At 42.6% G+C, this 20,468-nt stretch overlaps 6 non-coding genes and 1 pseudogene across 6 annotated transcripts; all 7 read left to right on the top strand.

The window, feature by feature from the left end:
- Positions 1 to 600: 600 nt before the first annotated feature.
- LOC134063363 (5S ribosomal RNA) lies at positions 601 to 719 on the top strand. The gene has a single exon (XR_009936122.1). It is a non-coding gene; the product is annotated as a 5S ribosomal RNA (ribosomal RNA).
- A 1,638-nt stretch (positions 720 to 2,357) lies between these two features.
- LOC134063191 (5S ribosomal RNA) lies at positions 2,358 to 2,476 on the top strand. Its single transcript, XR_009935963.1, has one exon. It is a non-coding gene; the product is annotated as a 5S ribosomal RNA (ribosomal RNA).
- A 1,637-nt stretch (positions 2,477 to 4,113) lies between these two features.
- On the top strand, positions 4,114 to 4,232 carry LOC134063247 (5S ribosomal RNA). Its single transcript, XR_009936009.1, has one exon. It is a non-coding gene; the product is annotated as a 5S ribosomal RNA (ribosomal RNA).
- Positions 4,233 to 5,869: 1,637 nt separating this feature from the next.
- LOC134063135 (5S ribosomal RNA) lies at positions 5,870 to 5,988 on the top strand. The gene has a single exon (XR_009935908.1). It is a non-coding gene; the product is annotated as a 5S ribosomal RNA (ribosomal RNA).
- Positions 5,989 to 7,625: 1,637 nt separating this feature from the next.
- On the top strand, positions 7,626 to 7,744 carry LOC134063021 (5S ribosomal RNA). Its single transcript, XR_009935796.1, has one exon. It is a non-coding gene; the product is annotated as a 5S ribosomal RNA (ribosomal RNA).
- A 7,888-nt stretch (positions 7,745 to 15,632) lies between these two features.
- Positions 15,633 to 15,751, top strand: LOC134062703 (5S ribosomal RNA). Its single transcript, XR_009935488.1, has one exon. It is a non-coding gene; the product is annotated as a 5S ribosomal RNA (ribosomal RNA).
- A 1,639-nt stretch (positions 15,752 to 17,390) lies between these two features.
- On the top strand, positions 17,391 to 17,504 carry LOC134063214 (5S ribosomal RNA; annotated as a pseudogene).
- Positions 17,505 to 20,468: the final 2,964 nt, after the last annotated feature.

Raw genomic sequence — 20,468 nt, 5'->3', positions numbered from 1 at the left:
TCTCCGCACCGCAGGTGCTCGGGCCCGCCATCGCCGCTTGCGGCTATATTTTATTTTATTTTTTATATCCCATCAAATACTTAGTGGTTTTATATTCTCATGCATGGCCAGACACTGATTTCTCTCCTTAGCTTTGAGTATCATCTTTGTTTGAAAAGCTGAGCTTTTTTTTTTTTTTTTACTCCAGTGACGTTTTCTAATTTACTTGTGGTAGTTTCAAATGGTGTACACCAAGTGGTTTTTGCCATGCTATGTCACCATTACAATTTCTTTAGCTTCTAAACAAATCTGTGAGCGTTTTAATCAGAGATAAAGCTGCCCTATGTGTGTTGAACTGTGAGTAAAGTATATGCACTTGCCTAACCAAACTCTTCTGTCAGTACCCTTCGTTTTTAGGATAAAGAAGGAACAGTTATTGGAAATGTTACCAAGTTTTAAATGCCATTTGTTGTATTCTTCACTTTCAAAGTTGAACTCCACGCGGAAAATGCGCCCTTGTTTTCATGAACACATACTGTAGCGTACCTCACCTTTCACAACACACGCGTCTCCAACCCGGGTTGGGGAGCTTTAAGTAGGTTACTTTGGCCGGTTGCTTTCGCTTACGGCCATACCACGCTGAACACGCCCGATCTCGTCCGATCTCGGAAGCTAAGCAGCGTCGGGCCTGGTTAGTACTTGGATGGGAGACCGCCTGGGAATACCAGGTGCCGTAAGCTTTTCTCTCCATCAGCCAGTGCAACTTTTTTTTTTTCAGGCTGTCTGTCTGTGCGTGCCTGCTCCCTAGTACGTAGATGTTCCAACCCCTTTGAATATTTGCTTCCTCCGTTTGAAAGCAAAATAAATAAATAAATAAATAAATAAATAACTAAATGCATAGGTAGGAAATATAGGCTAAGCCAGCAACAGGTCGAACAAAATTGCACGAGTTGACTGTCAACAGTTGGCGGATTGGGGGAGTTTTAGTGCTTGTTTTCATCTGGAATGTTTAGCTTATTTTTTGGGGGTGACAGCTTTGTTTTCTATGTCCCTTTAGTTTTCACCGTTTTGTACAATTCCCGGTCTCGCTGTGTTCATTCGCCCAAGAGCTGCAAAGTCATTTTTTCAACACTGCCTGAGTATGGATAATAGCCTACAGTCTGCATGGCTGTCGACATCCCAGATATTGTGGTGTTTTCCTGAACAACTGTAGGTTACTCGTTTCAGGATGTCCGAGTAGAGCGAGTGACCAAAGTTCCTGTTTTTACGCACAGCGAATTGATATTTGAAAAGCTAATATCAGCGTGCTTCATGAAGTTTTGCTTGACAGCAGTTGCTACTACATAGCCTATGTTGTCGTATTAGATGCAGCATTCGATTGACGTGTGTCTACTATTACGTATAAGGCCTATATAAACCGTGCGCTAAGGAGAAGCGCTCATTCACGTCTCCGTCGCCGGAGGGAGCGCCACGCTTTCCGTCGTTAGTGTACATTTGTGGACATGTATGGATCATTGGCTGCCAGTGACTCTAGCACACCAGTAGAGAACTGCAGTTGGAGCAGTTGTTTTTACTTTCTCCGTGGCGAAGTTGAAGCAAAGCGGATCCATGAAACAACCCTCTTCACAACACATGACCTGAAGGCGCAATCCTAACTGGCCAGAGACCCAACTCGGAGCGTCTGCATCCCGACCGGTATGTGTACGTTGTTTTCATTGAGAGGCTACGTTTCTAAAACGAAGCTTATATTTCATGAATTGTAAATTAGGGCTGTTCTCTCCAATGAAACATCCCCTGTGTTTTCGCTCCGCTTAAAAAAAGGATTTTTTTATTTTATTTTTTATATCCCATCAAATACTTAGTGGTTTTATATTCTCATGCATGGCCAGACACTGATTTCTCTCCTTAGCTTTGAGTATCATCTTTGTTTGAAAAGCTGAGCTTTTTTTTTTTTTTTTACTCCAGTGACGTTTTCTAATTTACTTGTGGTAGTTTCAAATGGTGTACACCAAGTGGTTTTTGCCATGCTATGTCACCATTACAATTTCTTTAGCTTCTAAACAAATCTGTGAGCGTTTTAATCAGAGATAAAGCTGCCCTATGTGTGTTGAACTGTGAGTAAAGTATATGCACTTGCCTAACCAAACTCTTCTGTCAGTACCCTTCGTTTTTAGGATAAAGAAGGAACAGTTATTGGAAATGTTACCACGTTTTAAATGCCATTTGTTGTATTCTTCACTTTCAAAGTTGAACTCCACGCGGAAAATGCGCCCTTGTTTTCATGAACACATACTGTAGCGTACCTCACCTTTCACAACACACGCGTCTCCAACCCGGGTTGGGGAGCTTTAAGTAGGTTACTTTGGCCGGTTGCTTTCGCTTACGGCCATACCACGCTGAACACGCCCGATCTCGTCCGATCTCGGAAGCTAAGCAGCGTCGGGCCTGGTTAGTACTTGGATGGGAGACCGCCTGGGAATACCAGGTGCCGTAAATTTTTCTCTCCATCAGCCAGTGCAACTTTTTTTTTTTCAGGCTGTCTGTCTGTGCGTGCCTGCTCCCTAGTACGTAGATGTTCCAACCCCTTTGAATATTTGCTTCCTCCGTTTGAAAGCAAAATAAATAAATAAATAAATAAATAAATAACTAAATGCATAGGTAGGAAATATAGGCTAAGCCAGCAACAGGTCGAACAAAATTGCACGAGTTGACTGTCAACAGTTGGCGGATTGGGGGAGTTTTAGTGCTTGTTTTCATCTGGAATGTTTAGCTTATTTTTGGGGGGTGACAGCTTTGTTTTCTATGTCCCTTTAGTTTTCACCGTTTTGTACAATTCCCGGTCTCGCTGTGTTCATTCGCCCAAGAGCTGCAAAGTCATTTTTTCAACACTGCCTGAGTATGGATAATAGCCTACAGTCTGCATGGCTGTCGACATCCCAGATATTGTGGTGTTTTCCTGAACAACTGTAGGTTACTCGTTTCAGGATGTCCGAGTAGAGCGAGTGACCAAAGTTCCTGTTTTTACGCACAGCGAATTGATATTTGAAAAGCTAATATCAGCGTGCTTCATGAAGTTTTGCTTGACAGCAGTTGCTACTACATAGCCTATGTTGTCGTATTAGATGCAGCATTCGATTGACGTGTGTCTACTATTACGTATAAGGCCTATATAAACCGTGCGCTAAGGAGAAGCGCTCATTCACGTCTCCGTCGCCGGAGGGAGCGCCACGCTTTCCGTCGTTAGTGTACATTTGTGGACATGTATGGATCATTGGCTGCCAGTGACTCTAGCACACCAGTAGAGAACTGCAGTTGGAGCAGTTGTTTTTACTTTCTCCGTGGCGAAGTTGAAGCAAAGCGGATCCATGAAACAACCCTCTTCACAACACATGACCTGAAGGCGCAATCCTAACTGGCCAGAGACCCAACTCGGAGCGTCTGCATCCCGACCGGTATGTGTACGTTGTTTTCATTGAGAGGCTACGTTTCTAAAACGAAGCTTATATTTCATGAATTGTAAATTAGGGTTGTTATCTCCAATGAAACATCCCCTGTGTTTTCGCTCCGCTTAAAAAAAGGATTTTTTTTTTTATTTTTTATATCCCATCAAATACTTAGTGGTTTTATATTCTCATGCATGGCCAGACACTGATTTCTCTCCTTAGCTTTGAGTATCATCTTTGTTTGAAAAGCTGAGCTTTTTTTTTTTTTTTTACTCCAGTGACGTTTTCTAATTTACTTGTGGTAGTTTCAAATGGTGTACACCAAGTGGTTTTTGCCATGCTATGTCACCATTACAATTTCTTTAGCTTCTAAACAAATCTCTGAGCGTTTTAATCAGAGATAAAGCTGCCCTATGTGTGTTGAACTGTGAGTAAAGTATATGCACTTGCCTAACCAAACTCTTCTGTCAGTACCCTTCGTTTTTAGGATAAAGAAGGAACAGTTATTGGAAATGTTACCAAGTTTTAAATGCCATTTGTTGTATTCTTCACTTTCAAAGTTGAACTCCACGCGGAAAATGCGCCCTTGTTTTCATGAACACATACTGTAGCGTACCTCACCTTTCACAACACACGCGTCTCCAACCCGGGTTGGGGAGCTTTAAGTAGGTTACTTTGGCCGGTTGCTTTCGCTTACGGCCATACCACGCTGAACACGCCCGATCTCGTCCGATCTCGGAAGCTAAGCAGCGTCGGGCCTGGTTAGTACTTGGATGGGAGACCGCCTGGGAATACCAGGTGCCGTAAGCTTTTCTCTCCATCAGCCAGTGCAACTTTTTTTTTTTCAGGCTGTCTGTCTGTGCGTGCCTGCTCCCTAGTACGTAGATGTTCCAACCCCTTTGAATATTTGCTTCCTCCGTTTGAAAGCAAAATAAATAAATAAATAAATAAATAAATAACTAAATGCATAGGTAGGAAATATAGGCTAAGCCAGCAACAGGTCGAACAAAATTGCACGAGTTGACTGTCAACAGTTGGCGGATTGGGGGAGTTTTAGTGCTTGTTTTCATCTGGAATGTTTAGCTTATTTTTTGGGGGTGACAGCTTTGTTTTCTATGTCCCTTTAGTTTTCACCGTTTTGTACAATTCCCGGTCTCGCTGTGTTCATTCGCCCAAGAGCTGCAAAGTCATTTTTTCAACACTGCCTGAGTATGGATAATAGCCTACAGTCTGCATGGCTGTCGACATCCCAGATATTGTGGTGTTTTCCTGAACAACTGTAGGTTACTCGTTTCAGGATGTCCGAGTAGAGCGAGTGACCAAAGTTCCTGTTTTTACGCACAGCGAATTGATATTTGAAAAGCTAATATCAGCGTGCTTCATGAAGTTTTGCTTGACAGCAGTTGCTACTACATAGCCTATGTTGTCGTATTAGATGCAGCATTCGATTGACGTGTGTCTACTATTACGTATAAGGCCTATATAAACCGTGCGCTAAGGAGAAGCGCTCATTCACGTCTCCGTCGCCGGAGGGAGCGCCACGCTTTCCGTCGTTAGTGTACATTTGTGGACATGTATGGATCATTGGCTGCCAGTGACTCTAGCACACCAGTAGAGAACTGCAGTTGGAGCAGTTGTTTTTACTTTCTCCGTGGCGAAGTTGAAGCAAAGCGGATCCATGAAACAACCCTCTTCACAACACATGACCTGAAGGCGCAATCCTAACTGGCCAGAGACCCAACTCGGAGCGTCTGCATCCCGACCGGTATGTGTACGTTGTTTTCATTGAGAGGCTACGTTTCTAAAACGAAGCTTATATTTCATGAATTGTAAATTAGGGTTGTTATCTCCAATGAAACATCCCCTGTGTTTTCGCTCCGCTTAAAAAAAGGATTTTTTTTTTTATTTTTTATATCCCATCAAATACTTAGTGGTTTTATATTCTCATGCATGGCCAGACACTGATTTCTCTCCTTAGCTTTGAGTACCATCTTTGTTTGAAAAGCTGAGCTTTTTTTTTTTTTTTTACTCCAGTGACGTTTTCTAATTTACTTGTGGTAGTTTCAAATGGTGTACACCAAGTGGTTTTTGCCATGCTATGTCACCATTACAATTTCTTTAGCTTCTAAACAAATCTGTGAGCGTTTTAATCAGAGATAAAGCTGCCCTATGTGTGTTGAACTGTGAGTAAAGTATATGCACTTGCCTAACCAAACTCTTCTGTCAGTACCCTTCGTTTTTAGGATAAAGAAGGAACAGTTATTGGAAATGTTACCAAGTTTTAAATGCCATTTGTTGTATTCTTCACTTTCAAAGTTGAACTCCACGCGGAAAATGCGCCCTTGTTTTCATGAACACATACTGTAGCGTACCTCACCTTTCACAACACACGCGTCTCCAACCCGGGTTGGGGAGCTTTAAGTAGGTTACTTTGGCCGGTTGCTTTCGCTTACGGCCATACCACGCTGAACACGCCCGATCTCGTCCGATCTCGGAAGCTAAGCAGCGTCGGGCCTGGTTAGTACTTGGATGGGAGACCGCCTGGGAATACCAGGTGCCGTAAGCTTTTCTCTCCATCAGCCAGTGCAACTTTTTTTTTTTCAGGCTGTCTGTCTGTGCGTGCCTGCTCCCTAGTACGTAGATGTTCCAACCCCTTTGAATATTTGCTTCCTCCGTTTGAAAGCAAAATAAATAAATAAATAAATAAATAAATAACTAAATGCATAGGTAGGAAATATAGGCTAAGCCAGCAACAGGTCGAACAAAATTGCACGAGTTGACTGTCAACAGTTGGCGGATTGGGGGAGTTTTAGTGCTTGTTTTCATCTGGAATGTTTAGCTTATTTTTTGGGGGTGACAGCTTTGTTTTCTATGTCCCTTTAGTTTTCACCGTTTTGTACAATTCCCGGTCTCGCTGTGTTCATTCGCCCAAGAGCTGCAAAGTCATTTTTTCAACACTGCCTGAGTATGGATAATAGCCTACAGTCTGCATGGCTGTCGACATCCCAGATATTGTGGTGTTTTCCTGAACAACTGTAGGTTACTCGTTTCAGGATGTCCGAGTAGAGCGAGTGACCAAAGTTCCTGTTTTTACGCACAGCGAATTGATATTTGAAAAGCTAATATCAGCGTGCTTCATGAAGTTTTGCTTGACAGCAGTTGCTACTACATAGCCTATGTTGTCGTATTAGATGCAGCATTCGATTGACGTGTGTCTACTATTACGTATAAGGCCTATATAAACCGTGCGCTAAGGAGAAGCGCTCATTCACGTCTCCGTCGCCGGAGGGAGCGCCACGCTTTCCGTCGTTAGTGTACATTTGTGGACATGTATGGATCATTGGCTGCCAGTGACTCTAGCACACCAGTAGAGAACTGCAGTTGGAGCAGTTGTTTTTACTTTCTCCGTGGCGAAGTTGAAGCAAAGCGGATCCATGAAACAACCCTCTTCACAACACATGACCTGAAGGCGCAATCCTAACTGGCCAGAGACCCAACTCGGAGCGTCTGCATCCCGACCGGTATGTGTACGTTGTTTTCATTGAGAGGCTACGTTTCTAAAACGAAGCTTATATTTCATGAATTGTAAATTAGGGCTGTTCTCTCCAATGAAACATCCCCTGTGTTTTCGCTCCGCTTAAAAAAAGGATTTTTTATTTTATTTTTTATATCCCATCAAATACTTAGTGGTTTTATATTCTCATGCATGGCCAGACACTGATTTCTCTCCTTAGCTTTGAGTATCATCTTTGTTTGAAAAGCTGAGCTTTTTTTTTTTTTTTTACTCCAGTGACGTTTTCTAATTTACTTGTGGTAGTTTCAAATGGTGTACACCAAGTGGTTTTTGCCATGCTATGTCACCATTACAATTTCTTTAGCTTCTAAACAAATCTGTGAGCGTTTTAATCAGAGATAAAGCTGCCCTATGTGTGTTGAACTGTGAGTAAAGTATATGCACTTGCCTAACCAAACTCTTCTGTCAGTACCCTTCGTTTTTAGGATAAAGAAGGAACAGTTATTGGAAATGTTACCACGTTTTAAATGCCATTTGTTGTATTCTTCACTTTCAAAGTTGAACTCCACGCGGAAAATGCGCCCTTGTTTTCATGAACACATACTGTAGCGTACCTCACCTTTCACAACACACGCGTCTCCAACCCGGGTTGGGGAGCTTTAAGTAGGTTACTTTGGCCGGTTGCTTTCGCTTACGGCCATACCACGCTGAACACGCCCGATCTCGTCCGATCTCGGAAGCTAAGCAGCGTCGGGCCTGGTTAGTACTTGGATGGGAGACCGCCTGGGAATACCAGGTGCCGTAAGCTTTTCTCTCCATCAGCCAGTGCAATTTTTTTTTTTTCAGGCTGTCTGTCTGTGCGTGCCTGCTCCCTAGTACGTAGATGTTCCAACCCCTTTGAATATTTGCTTCCTCCGTTTGAAAGCAAAATAAATAAATAAATAAATAAATAAATAACTAAATGCATAGGTAGGAAATATAGGCTAAGCCAGCAACAGGTCGAACAAAATTGCACGAGTTGACTGTCAACAGTTGGCGGATTGGGGGAGTTTTAGTGCTTGTTTTCATCTGGAATGTTTAGCTTATTTTTTGGGGGTGACAGCTTTGTTTTCTATGTCCCTTTAGTTTTCACCGTTTTGTACAATTCCCGGTCTCGCTGTGTTCATTCGCCCAAGAGCTGCAAAGTCATTTTTTCAACACTGCCTGAGTATGGATAATAGCCTACAGTCTGCATGGCTGTCGACATCCCAGATATTGTGGTGTTTTCCTGAACAACTGTAGGTTACTCGTTTCAGGATGTCCGAGTAGAGCGAGTGACCAAAGTTCCTGTTTTTACGCACAGCGAATTGATATTTGAAAAGCTAATATCAGCGTGCTTCATGAAGTTTTGCTTGACAGCAGTTGCTACTACATAGCCTATGTTGTCGTATTAGATGCAGCATTCGATTGACGTGTGTCTACTATTACGTATAAGGCCTATATAAACCGTGCGCTAAGGAGAAGCGCTCATTCACGTCTCCGTCGCCGGAGGGAGCGCCACGCTTTCCGTCGTTAGTGTACATTTGTGGACATGTATGGATCATTGGCTGCCAGTGACTCTAGCACACCAGTAGAGAACTGCAGTTGGAGCAGTTGTTTTTACTTTCTCCGTGGCGAAGTTGAAGCAAAGCGGATCCATGAAACAACCCTCTTCACAACACATGACCTGAAGGCGCAATCCTAACTGGCCAGAGACCCAACTCGGAGCGTCTGCATCCCGACCGGTATGTGTACGTTGTTTTCATTGAGAGGCTACGTTTCTAAAACGAAGCTTATATTTCATGAATTGTAAATTAGGGTTGTTCTCTCCAATGAAACATCCCCTGTGTTTTCGCTCCGCTTAAAAAAAGGATTTTTTTTTTTATTTTTTATATCCCATCAAATACTTAGTGGTTTTATATTCTCATGCATGGCCAGACACTGATTTCTCTCCTTAGCTTTGAGTATCATCTTTGTTTGAAAAGCTGAGCTTTTTTATTTTTTTTTACTCCAGTGACGTTTTCTAATTTACTTGTGGTAGTTTCAAATGGTGTACACCAAGTGGTTTTTGCCATGCTATGTCACCATTACAATTTCTTTAGCTTCTAAACAAATCTGTGAGCGTTTTAATCAGAGATAAAGCTGCCCTATGTGTGTTGAACTGTGAGTAAAGTATATGCACTTGCCTAACCAAACTCTTCTGTCAGTACCCTTCGTTTTTAGGATAAAGAAGGAACAGTTATTAGTGTGCTTGCAAAAGCACACTATTGTTCTCCGTGCGTTTCATATACTACTTATTTATCTCAAGTCAAACTTTTGTCTCCCTATCTTGTCCTAGGGATTTAGAGCTAGAGACGCCGTTCCACCTCTCACGCGTCGGTCCTGATGCGAGGATGGTGGCTTGTATACAGCTTTTTGATACGCCTTGTCGTTCTCCCGTTATTCCAGTTTTTCCGGTCGATTTTTTCCCATAGGAATGAATGGAAAAGCGATTTTTGAGCGCTGATGCCCACACATTTTTCCACCTGTAGCCCAAACCGTAAGACATAAAGTCATGAAATTTGGTACGCTGATAGAAGAGACTACCCTGATTGACACCACCAGGTTTCATGCTCTCCGCTCTCACGCCCTAGCGCCACCAACTGGTCAAAGTTGGAAAACACGTTAATGCCCGTAACGTTTGATCCGTATGGCCTATTTTGATAAAACTTATACCGTTGGAATCCTCTGACTCAGCCGATTCCAACGCACCATGAGACGTAATTTTCCGCCATGATGGATTTTCCACCATTTTGAATTTTGTCCAAAATCAAAGTAAAGCGACTTTGGCCGCATAGTTCATCCGATCGTCATGAAACTTGGCACGCGTGATCTACAGACCAAGGCGGATCAAATGCCTTGATTTCGCCTTCATACGTCCAAGCGTTCGCCTGTGACGACCAATTAAATTCAGCGAGCGAAGCCACCAAACAGGAAGTGTGCCTATCTTGGCAATGCTGTGACGTATGAAAGCCATATTTGGTGGGATGACTTGAGACCCCATCCAAAGCACCCTCAATAAATTTGGTGTTATTTGGTCTGTCGATGGCTCTATAATTAGCAAAAACGTGTGTGTTTGTGAATGTATGCTATTATTCGGAATAGCTCATCTTAAATTGCTTAGGTCATGCAGAAATGACATTTCAGAGTGATTTAAGATACAATGTTGATATTTTAAAAAAAAAATCAAATCAAGGCCATTCTTGTAAAATATATTGGTGCAATTCTCACAGCACTATGGAGTTCTGACAGGTCCTGGCATACATTCCCTAGCGTATGATAGTAGCCTCGCACCTTACAATTTGTCATTGGATGTCGGAGCTGGTCCGCAACAGTACAATGTGGATAGTCCGCTACGGAGTGTCTCATCCTGAGACTTGTTAGATCTAAGCAATGCCATGGCCCCTAAGGGCAAGTACGGACTTACACGCTGTTAAAGATTGTGGGTGTTCATTTGGTATATATACTAGACAATTACACGATGTTTCATGCTGACGGTGTGTTTTGGATGATTTGTATTGACCTGAGCATTCTGGGTGAACTTCACTCCCAACGTCGGCGAAATACCGGAAGTAGAGCGGTCGCCCTGTCTGCAGTGTGCTTGAGGCAAGGAGGATTTTAATTAGAATGTAATCGCAGTTACACTTTCAACATAAAGTGTGTATATTTAGACTTCAAATTTTGGAATTTGAGAGGTCTAGTTATGAGGGTAGGCTAAACTAACTGCAGTTCAAATAGTTGGTTTTAACTTTACCAAGGCTGTTTTAATACTGAATTGCAACTGCTGTTATGAAGACAGTTTGGAGCCTGGCAGACGTGAAGGCAGTGAAAGGTAATTAAATGCATGCCTGGGAAGCCAATGTTGTTAACTGTAAATTTAATACGGACCGAGTGGTACGTTTTGCTGATGTCGTTTCGCTGATGTCGTTTCGCAACTCATCGAGCTAGCAATTGCTGTCAAGCATCAGGCAGTGCATAGATAGATAATATTATGACACTTTTTTACAGTCAGTGAAGCACCGAGTGAAAGTCAACGTTTGCTTTATATCCAGTGACAGTGGTGCTGATGTCGTTTGAATAAGTACAGTAAACTTAGTCAGAAGATCTAAAAAATATTTGCAATTATTGCTAGCTATGGTCTATGTGCCATCAAGTTGAAGTAGGCTGGTCATGTCTAAAGCGTGATTATTTTCAATAACTACTCCTCCTGATTGATTGTCATTGACACCGTCAGCGTGATTATTTAGATATTAATTTAACATGACAACAAAGCGAGTCAAACTATAAATAGCCTACAAGTCTGTTTATTGAATGAAAGTATCGTTATGATTCCCATGCCTCAGAGCCTTAGCGCTCTGGCTAGCGCGGTAGGCAGGCGAGCGTAGTCAACGTTCCCGTGCTGTGGGCGGAAGAGAGGACACAATTCGCAGTGAACGACATAGTGAGATTGTTAGTTGATATTAGTAGGCTAATTGTTAATTGCTTAACGTTGCCTACATTTAGCTATGGGGAAGGAAAGGTGATATTGCAGCCTGGCGATATTGTAAGCTATTTGTCTATTTCATTTGCTTTTGGCAGCTAAATGGAACGTTATGGAAAATGCCAACATCGAACAACCAAACTCAGGCTAACAGCTTCTTATTGCGAGTGAAAACCATAGACATGGTGAAAACTAAATGGCATTGTATAGCATTAGTTTTTGGCATGGGAACATTTAGACTGTCTTTCAATTCATTGGCTAGATGATACAAAGATGTTTCAAGAAGTTAGTGAGGAGCAGGAGAGAGAGAGACTGATGCTGCGGTGGTCTGCGTGATTGAGGTCAGTAAAGGTCTATGAACGATGTTAAAGATGATTAAACGTTGCAAATGTCACATAAGCCGAATGGGAACCGGGGGAAAAGTTTCAAAACGTTGTGGCCGCTGAACTTGGCTTTTGCAACAGGCTTTTGGCTGAGTTCGTTTTATTTTGTATGATGGTTGTGTCAGAATCAGAAATGTCACCTTATCGCAAAGTGTGTAGCCTAATTAGATTAGCCAACAGTGTAGGCTACTATAGGCTGTGTAGACAACATGCACAGCAATATGTGTAGCCTATGTAGAGACAACATGCACAGCATTCAACTCAGTTGATTGGCATAGGCTAATAACAATGAAAAGGCGAAAAGAAAGTAATCTCCATATTTATATGCATGTTATCAAAGTTGGATAAAAACACAAAACAAATAGTGATGATCCATGTGTAGGCTATAGGCCTAATGCATCTCAAACTCAACCCAGGCATTCCCGACCCCTCCTAAGGAATTGTCTTATTCATGCCCTTTATGCCCTTATTTCATATAATTCTGGCCAACTTGTTGCTCTTACTGTGTAGGCTTAGCCTAAAACCTACATTAAATAGTCGGGATGTAAAAAACAGGCATAGGCTACCTTATGCATTTATTTTAGTAATAGTAGGCCTACCCCATTCCCAACATCATCTAGAAATGTTGGTTCTGATAAATGTTTGTAGGAACGATGAAAAAAACGATGTAGGAACGATTATTTTTTTTTTTTGCGCGAGCGAAATGGTAAACTTTTAAGAAATCATCATCCACATCATAGTATGATGCTGTGTGGGGTTATGGACTTGACAGTTTTGCATGGAATTGCCCATACAGTATATACATACAGTATACATATTTAAGCAATATAGCACGAGTGGGAGTGGGTTGTTGCTAGATATTCCCACGGGTGTTGTTCGGCCGTAGCCTCGAGGCCCGAGGCCGAGTGGCGCAGGCAACTACATCCGTGGGAATATCCAGCAACAACCCACGATCACAAGTGCTATATTGCTTTTATACAACAATTCTACCACTTGTTTTTTGCGCTAATTTCCCATTATAATGTAAATCGCTAAAACTGTCTTGTTTGTAGAACTAACTTCTCTCCGCCACAAAGTTCTATTACTTGCAGGACAAACTGCCGTTACTAGTTCTAAATGGATGGTTGCTATGGCCAAAGGCCAGTCGTTAGTTCTAAAAGCACGTTGCTATGGCCAAAAGCCAGTCGTTAGTTCTATCTCTCCCGTTGTCAAGCAATGCAGAATATAGCCTAATAAACGTTAGCTCGCATTGCGTCTGGTTAGGACATGCTTTTAGCTTTGAAACATCACTATTTTACTTAGCCTACATGCCATCCAACTAGCTAATATCCACCTCCGTCATATTCTATGTTCTGAGTATCTGTATTTCAGCTTGGATGCAATGTGACAGTTCGTTTTACACTTGACAATTTGACATTGTATCGCGGAGTGATTTATTATTAGCTGTGAAAAGTCAGAGTGGATTATCGTGGGATATTTCAACTCATGGAACGTCTCTCGGCCAATCAGAAACAAAGAAACAGCTTCATAGAACCCAATTGTTGTATAATAAGATTTGACACATTGCAGTTTTTTAATGCTGGGGTTATTTATAAATCAAAGAATTGTGGGTAGATGTGGGTGAACTGTGCAACATGCAGTTTGTGGACAAGAGGCAGACGTAACAGACAGATATTTGTGTTTGAAGGGGTGGTGTGTCTGTGTGTGTGTAAGTGTGTGTGTGTGTGTGTGTGTGTGTGTGTGTGTGTGTGTTTATGTGAAAGTCTTCGTTGCTAGTCAACTCAGCGACATGCAGTTTGTGGACAAGAGGCAGATGTAACGGACTGACGTTTCTGTTTGAAAGAGTTGTTTGTGTGTGTGTGTGTGTGTGTGTGTGTGTGTGTGTGTGTGTGTGTGTGTGTGTGTGTGTCTTTGTTGCCGGTGTACAGTATTTCTGAATATGAATGCTGTCTGGACAGGAAATGGCATAGCTTTTATCACATGCAACCAATCCAAAATCGATTTCATATTCAGAAACGTTAACCAGTAACAGCCTGGTTGCTTTGACTTATCAAAACCAAATTTTATCCTATTACATCATTTGAACAGGTGAGTCGTCCTGTTTATTTTACCATCCATTTGAGGCTATAACACATTGCAACTTATTTAACAGTGAGTAAACTGCGGATGTTCCCGCATAACAGGATAGCTATACTCCTAACATTACTCGTATTTGTTCTAGAAACATGCCTAGTTCTAGCCTGGATGCCAGACCGAAGTTTAGCCCCGCCTCCATTCTTTTTCGGCAGGGAACTTCGGTCTGGCACTGCTCCGTTCAGCTGCTACTATTCGAGATACACTTCGGCTCGGACCAATCACATTTCACAGGGCGGGCTTTACGTGATGATTGACATATGAACAGCAGTGACGTTCACGGCTGCATGCGTCCTCGTTCAACGAGTTGGTAGTGAGACCATGTTCGCTTAGGTTGATTTTGATTGCAACAGAAACGCTATGGCTATGAATGCATAATTTGTTCATGCAGTTTGGCCTTTCGTTTATCTTAGCTATTGAAACGGAGGTTTTATCACGGATTCGCACAACTATTTCTGAACACTTAGACCAACGAGGATGTGTGGGAAAACTTCAGTTTCACTTTCACCCAGTTAAAACAGCATGTTTGGGTGATGTTGTTCCCGTTTGTTTAAAAATGTCTGTTTGCTCGTTGGGTTAACGACACACTTCCCCAGCTGTTCATTGCATACAGTTTGAAGGAATTATTTTTAAAAACGAAGGAGGATGTTTTCCATAGCCTACCCTGCTACATATTTCTGTCTTAGATTTCGCAGATACTGACAGCCAATAACTTGTTCTGTTTGGTTTGGTCTATCCAATGAGTGCAGAGCTATCCCCCCCGCACTGTATCGGTTGAATCACGCCCCATAATCGCAGCTGAATGGAGCAGTTTCAGACTCATATTCTGATAAGAGTTGAGTATGACGTCGTCAGGCTAGCCTAGTTCCTTAGGCTCCCTCCTTCCTTCAGTGGTTACGTGTTTCATGCTAGCTACACGTGAACAACTCATACTTAATTCAACACAAGGTCTACAGACCTTAGAGGTGTACATTTCATTTTCATACATCAAAGCGTTCGCCCGTGACAGCCAATCAAATTCGATGGTGAAGCGTCCAAACAGGAAGTGAGGTCAAATCTCGGAAACGCTGTGAGGTATCGAGACCATATTTGGCGGGATGATTTTGGACACCATCCAAAGTAGCCTCAGTAAATGTGTTGTAATTTGGCCACTAGGGGGCGCCGCAATTAGCAAAAATGCATTTTGGCTCATATCTCTTTACGTCTTTGGGATGACATCTACATTTTTACATTGGAGGTGCTCTGGGACATACCACTGATAAACCTAGGCAACTCGTCAGGTCAGTGTAAGAATTCGGCAATCGAAGGCAACGTCGCCAAACTCGAAGCAGCTTCGCGTCTTGGCCAAACTTTGGCGCTTTGACCTGAGGGCGAGCTGTCGCGTATCCTGCCGGGGCGCTCTCGCGGCGCGTCGGAGCAAGCACACTTCGCACTTTCCCACCGGGAAATGCATTCTAGTTGGAAATGTTACCAAGTTTTAAATGCCATTTGTTGTATTCTTCACTTTCAAAGTTGAACTCCACGCGGAAAATGCGCCCTTGTTTTCATGAACACATACTGTAGCGTACCTCACCTTTCACAACACACGCGTCTCCAACCCGGGTTGGGGATCTTTAAGTAGGTTACTTTGGCCGGTTGCTTTCGCTTACGGCCATACCACGCTGAACACGCCCGATCTCGTCCGATCTCGGAAGCTAAGCAGCGTCGGGCCTGGTTAGTACTTGGATGGGAGACCGCCTGGGAATACCAGGTGCCGTAAGCTTTTCTCTCCATCAGCCAGTGCAACTTTTTTTTTTTCAGGCTGTCTGTCTGTGCGTGCCTGCTCCCTAGTACGTAGATGTTCCAACCCCTTTGAATATTTGCTTCCTCCGTTTGAAAGCAAAATAAATAAATAAATAAATAAATAAATAACTAAATGCATAGGTAGGAAATATAGGCTAAGCCAGCAACAGGTCGAACAAAATTGCACGAGTTGACTGTCAACAGTTGGCGGATTGGGGGAGTTTTAGTGCTTGTTTTCATCTGGAATGTTTAGCTTATTTTTTGGGGGTGACAGCTTTGTTTTCTATGTCCCTTTAGTTTTCACCGTTTTGTACAATTCCCGGTCTCGCTGTGTTCATTCGCCGAAGAGCTGCAAAGTCATTTTTTCAACACTGCCTGAGTATGGATAATAGCCTACAGTCTGCATGGCTGTCGACATCCCAGATATTGTGGTGTTTTCCTGAACAACTGTAGGTTACTCGTTTCAGGATGTCCGAGTAGAGCGAGTGACCAAAGTTCCTGTTTTTACGCACAGCGAATTGATATTTGAAAAGCTAATATCAGCGTGCTTCATGAAGTTTTGCTTGACAGCAGTTGCTACTACATAGCCTATGTTGTCGTATTAGATGCAGCATTCGATTGACGTGTGTCTACTATTACGTATAAGGCCTATATAAACCGTGCGCTAAGGAGAAGCGCTCATTCACGTCTCCGTCGCCGGAGGGAGCGCCACGCTTTCCGTCGTTAGTGTACATTTGTGGACATGTATGGATCATTGGCTGCCAGTGACTCTAGCACACCAGTAGAGAACTGCAGTTGGAGCAGTTGTTTTTACTTTCTCCGTGGCGAAGTTGAAGCAAAGCGGATCCATGAAACAGCCCTCTTCACAACACATGACCTGAAGGCGCAATCCTAACTGGCCAGAGACCCAACTCGGAGCGTCTGCATCCCGACCGGTATGTGTACGTTGTTTTCATTGAGAGGCTACGTTTCTAAAACGAAGCTTATATTTCATGAATTGTAAATTAGGGCTGTTCTCTCCAATGAAACATCCCCTGTGTTTTCGCTCCGCTTAAAAAAAGGATTTTTTTATTTTATTTTTTATATCCCATCAAATACTTAGTGGTTTTATATTCTCATGCATGGCCAGACACTGATTTCTCTCCTTAGCTTTGAGTATCATCTTTGTTTGAAAAGCTGAGCTTTTTTTTTTTTTTTTTACTCCAGTGACGTTTTCTAATTTACTTGTGGTAGTTTCAAATGGTGTACACCAAGTGGTTTTTGCCATGCTATGTCACCATTACAATTTCTTTAGCTTCTAAACAAATCTGTGAGCGTTTTAATCAGAGATAAAGCTGCCCTATGTGTGTTGAACTGTGAGTAAAGTATATGCACTTGCCTAACCAAACTCTTCTGTCAGTACCCTTCGTTTTTAGGATAAAGAAGGAACAGTTATTGGAAATGTTACCAAGTTTTAAATGCCATTTGTTGTATTCTTCACTTTCAAAGTTGAACTCCACGCGGAAAATGCGCCCTTGTTTTCATGAACACATACTGTAGCGTACCTCACCTTTCACAACACACGCGTCTCCAACCCGGGTTGGGGATCTTTAAGTAGGTTACTTTGGCCGGTTGCTTTCGCTTACGGCCATACCACGCTGAACACGCCCGATCTCGTCCGATCTCGGAAGCTAAGCAGCGTCGGGCCTGGTTAGTACTTGGATGGGAGACCGCCTGGGAATGGCTCATGACCCCCACAAGTACATATTTGCTCAGCCCTGGGAGCGAGCAAAAAGGATCAAAACGGACAGCTCCATCTGGTGGTCAAAGTCCTGAACTGTTATTTATTAGGTGGCCTAATTTATTGAAATCCATTAGTCTGCTGAATATTTTGCTCTTTATTTTCATAGTTTGATTTGATCTAGCTGATGTGATTCATAATTTTCAAGAGGAAATGTGTGCAATATTACATTTGGGCTGAATCAAGACAGGGTGTAATGCATCAGTGAACTGTCACTTTGTCTGGAAGACATCAGAGCCGTTCACAGAAGTCATCGTTGTGATCACTCAGGGGATACAGCCAGCGCACAGAGGGTATTCATACCTCTGGTAGAGGCAGAGAAGACACAAGGACTTCTAAATTATGTGGTTTTTTTTACACTATCCCACCCCTTCTGAAACCCAAGCATACAGAGACTCCAACATACTTGAAATACTTTTACAACTTTTATTTTTCACCTAGAATGTGTTTCATTTGAAAAGCAGTGCATGAAAGCACATGTGAAACGTTTACTACCATTTGCAAACATTTAGTTAAACATGGAGCTGACAGACATACAAACATTACAAGGACACACACACACACACACACACACACATAACAATAATAATAATAATAAATCAAGAACACTTAACAATTAAAAACACAAACTTGTACTTCAGGTAAAAAAATGAACAATTGGTTTGTACTGGCCAAAAGCCCAATAAATAACAGGATTATCCAAAGACTCAGGTCACCAATCAACAAATAAAGGCTCAAGCCATTCCTGTAAGATACATTTGTTGTGTGTGTTTTCTTTGGCAAACTTGTGTTAAACATAAAGCAGACAAAGACATACAAACATCACAAAGACATGAAGCTGACAAAGACGAACAAACAACACGTATGACAAAAACAGATGATATGAACATGAACGACCATTAAAGGGTACAGTATGCAAACTGATTGTGTTAGATTGGAACTGCTTAAGGTTAAAATAATGGAGGTTAGATTGGCCTTGATATTGAACGTGACAGAACATATTTATATACATAAAAAGATAATACAAAGTGCCTTTTAAGATCAACATAAGTAATAATAAAACAAATATAAGAACATTTTTAAACTGTTAAGTGCATGTTTTAAACTTTTGAACTATATAAATAAATACATTGCTTGTTTTTGTGCATGTGTTTGTTTGTGTTTCAAAGTACTTCAGCATAACACAAACAAGCCTCTTTCTCTCTCCTACAGATGGCACAGGAGAAGTGGCATCACACAGGTGAGTTTTTTACAGTTATTTACATAGTTCTCCTCTTTTCCAACTCCGCATCCACCACACATTTCAAGTGTTCAAAGCTGTCGTACACCACATTGTCAGACCCAGAGGTGGTGGATATCCTAGTGGATGGACAGGAAGAAAATATCTTCTGGGTGCTTCCAGACACTTTAAGGTGTGTACCTCTTCCGCTGTCCACTACAATTGGGCACGTGGCAAGCCCCACATGGCCGCGAGGGCTTGTTTGGCATGAATGCCTTGACTGTTGGTGCAGGACGTACAAAGCTCTGGCTGCACGATGGCCCACGAAACAGGACGGAGGGAGCCTGTGGCTGTGGGGGGAGAACCAGCAGTATGGGTGCTGCCGACACAGGGGGTGGCGCATAGGTGGGCGCAGCAGGCTTTGGCTGGAGATGGGTGGACGCAGCAGGCCCTGGCAGAATGGGGATGGGCGCAGCAGGCTTTGGCCGAGTGGAGGAGGACGACACCGTGGGCTGAACGGACCGGTTCACAGGAGGCACAGGCTCTGGCTCTTCAACATATAATCTGGAAATATAAAATACACATGCAATGAGTATTGATATTACGTGTGTGCTATTTGCTTTCCACAGCCAACAGGTGAAAAAAAGTGCTTATGACAACCAAAAACAGCCCATTCATTCATCACTTTGTTTTTAACATGCAAATCGCGGTTGACATGTTTACACTTCTAAGGCATATTTATACATCAAACGTCAACTCCACACTTAAGTAACACCACCTCTATGGTCTTAAAAAAGTGAGCTAGAGTGTCTGATGACATTTTTAAAGTGTTTCCAGGGATTGTCAGGTCATTACAGCGGCGATTGGTATCTCATTCATTCACGTTCAATGTATTGTTTACCTCTGACAGGTGAAGGCGACACCGGTGGTAGCTAACGCTAGCTCGACAGAGGCGGCGGCTGAACAGTGAATGAAAACTTTGTCTATAGCCCCCAACTCCCACAAACACGAATTACTTATGAATACTAAGAAAACTATCTTCTAACAACACATTTGGGCTCTTAGACACTTTCAACGCATAGCAAACTCTACCGTTGTTACAGTGAGCAGCACTGTTTACCTTTGCGGCGCCGGGTCAGAGTCAGCCTGCTAACGTTACGAGCTGCTAACGAGATAACGTGTAAAACATTGAATATCGGACCAACTATTAAAAAATACATCGAGTTTCATTCATTACTTGGCACATAACCATACAAAACTTACCTGAGAGTAAAAAACAAAAGGTCCAATGGGTCGGAAAAACGCCGCCGATACCGGAGTAGTTAAAGATGGCCGCCAGTATTTTTCGAGACGCAGCTTAACAGCGCCGACGTCATGACGTCGTGAATATTTTCCGATCCTCGCTCAATGATTGGTCTGTTGAGCGCTCAGCTCTGCTCAGCATTGCTCAGTGATTGGCTGAAGGCTGCTCAGCTTTGCTCAGCATTGCTCAGTGATTGGCCGGTTGAGCAGAGGATATGTACTTGGGGGAGAAAGTGCCTGGGAATACCAGGTGCCGTAAGCTTTTTTCTCCATCAGCCAGTGAAACTTTTTTTTTTTTCAGGCTGTCTGTCTGTGCGTGCCTGCTCCCTAGTACGTAGACGTTCCAACCCCTTTGAATATTTGCTTCCTCCGTTTGAAAGCAAAATAAATAAATAA

This window comes from Sardina pilchardus, chromosome 17 (assembly GCF_963854185.1).
Source record: "Sardina pilchardus chromosome 17, fSarPil1.1, whole genome shotgun sequence".
NCBI classification, from domain to species: domain Eukaryota; kingdom Metazoa; phylum Chordata; class Actinopteri; order Clupeiformes; family Clupeidae; genus Sardina; species Sardina pilchardus.
The sequence above is the reverse complement of the archived record's forward strand: the minus strand, read 5'-3'. Positions and strand labels throughout refer to the sequence as shown.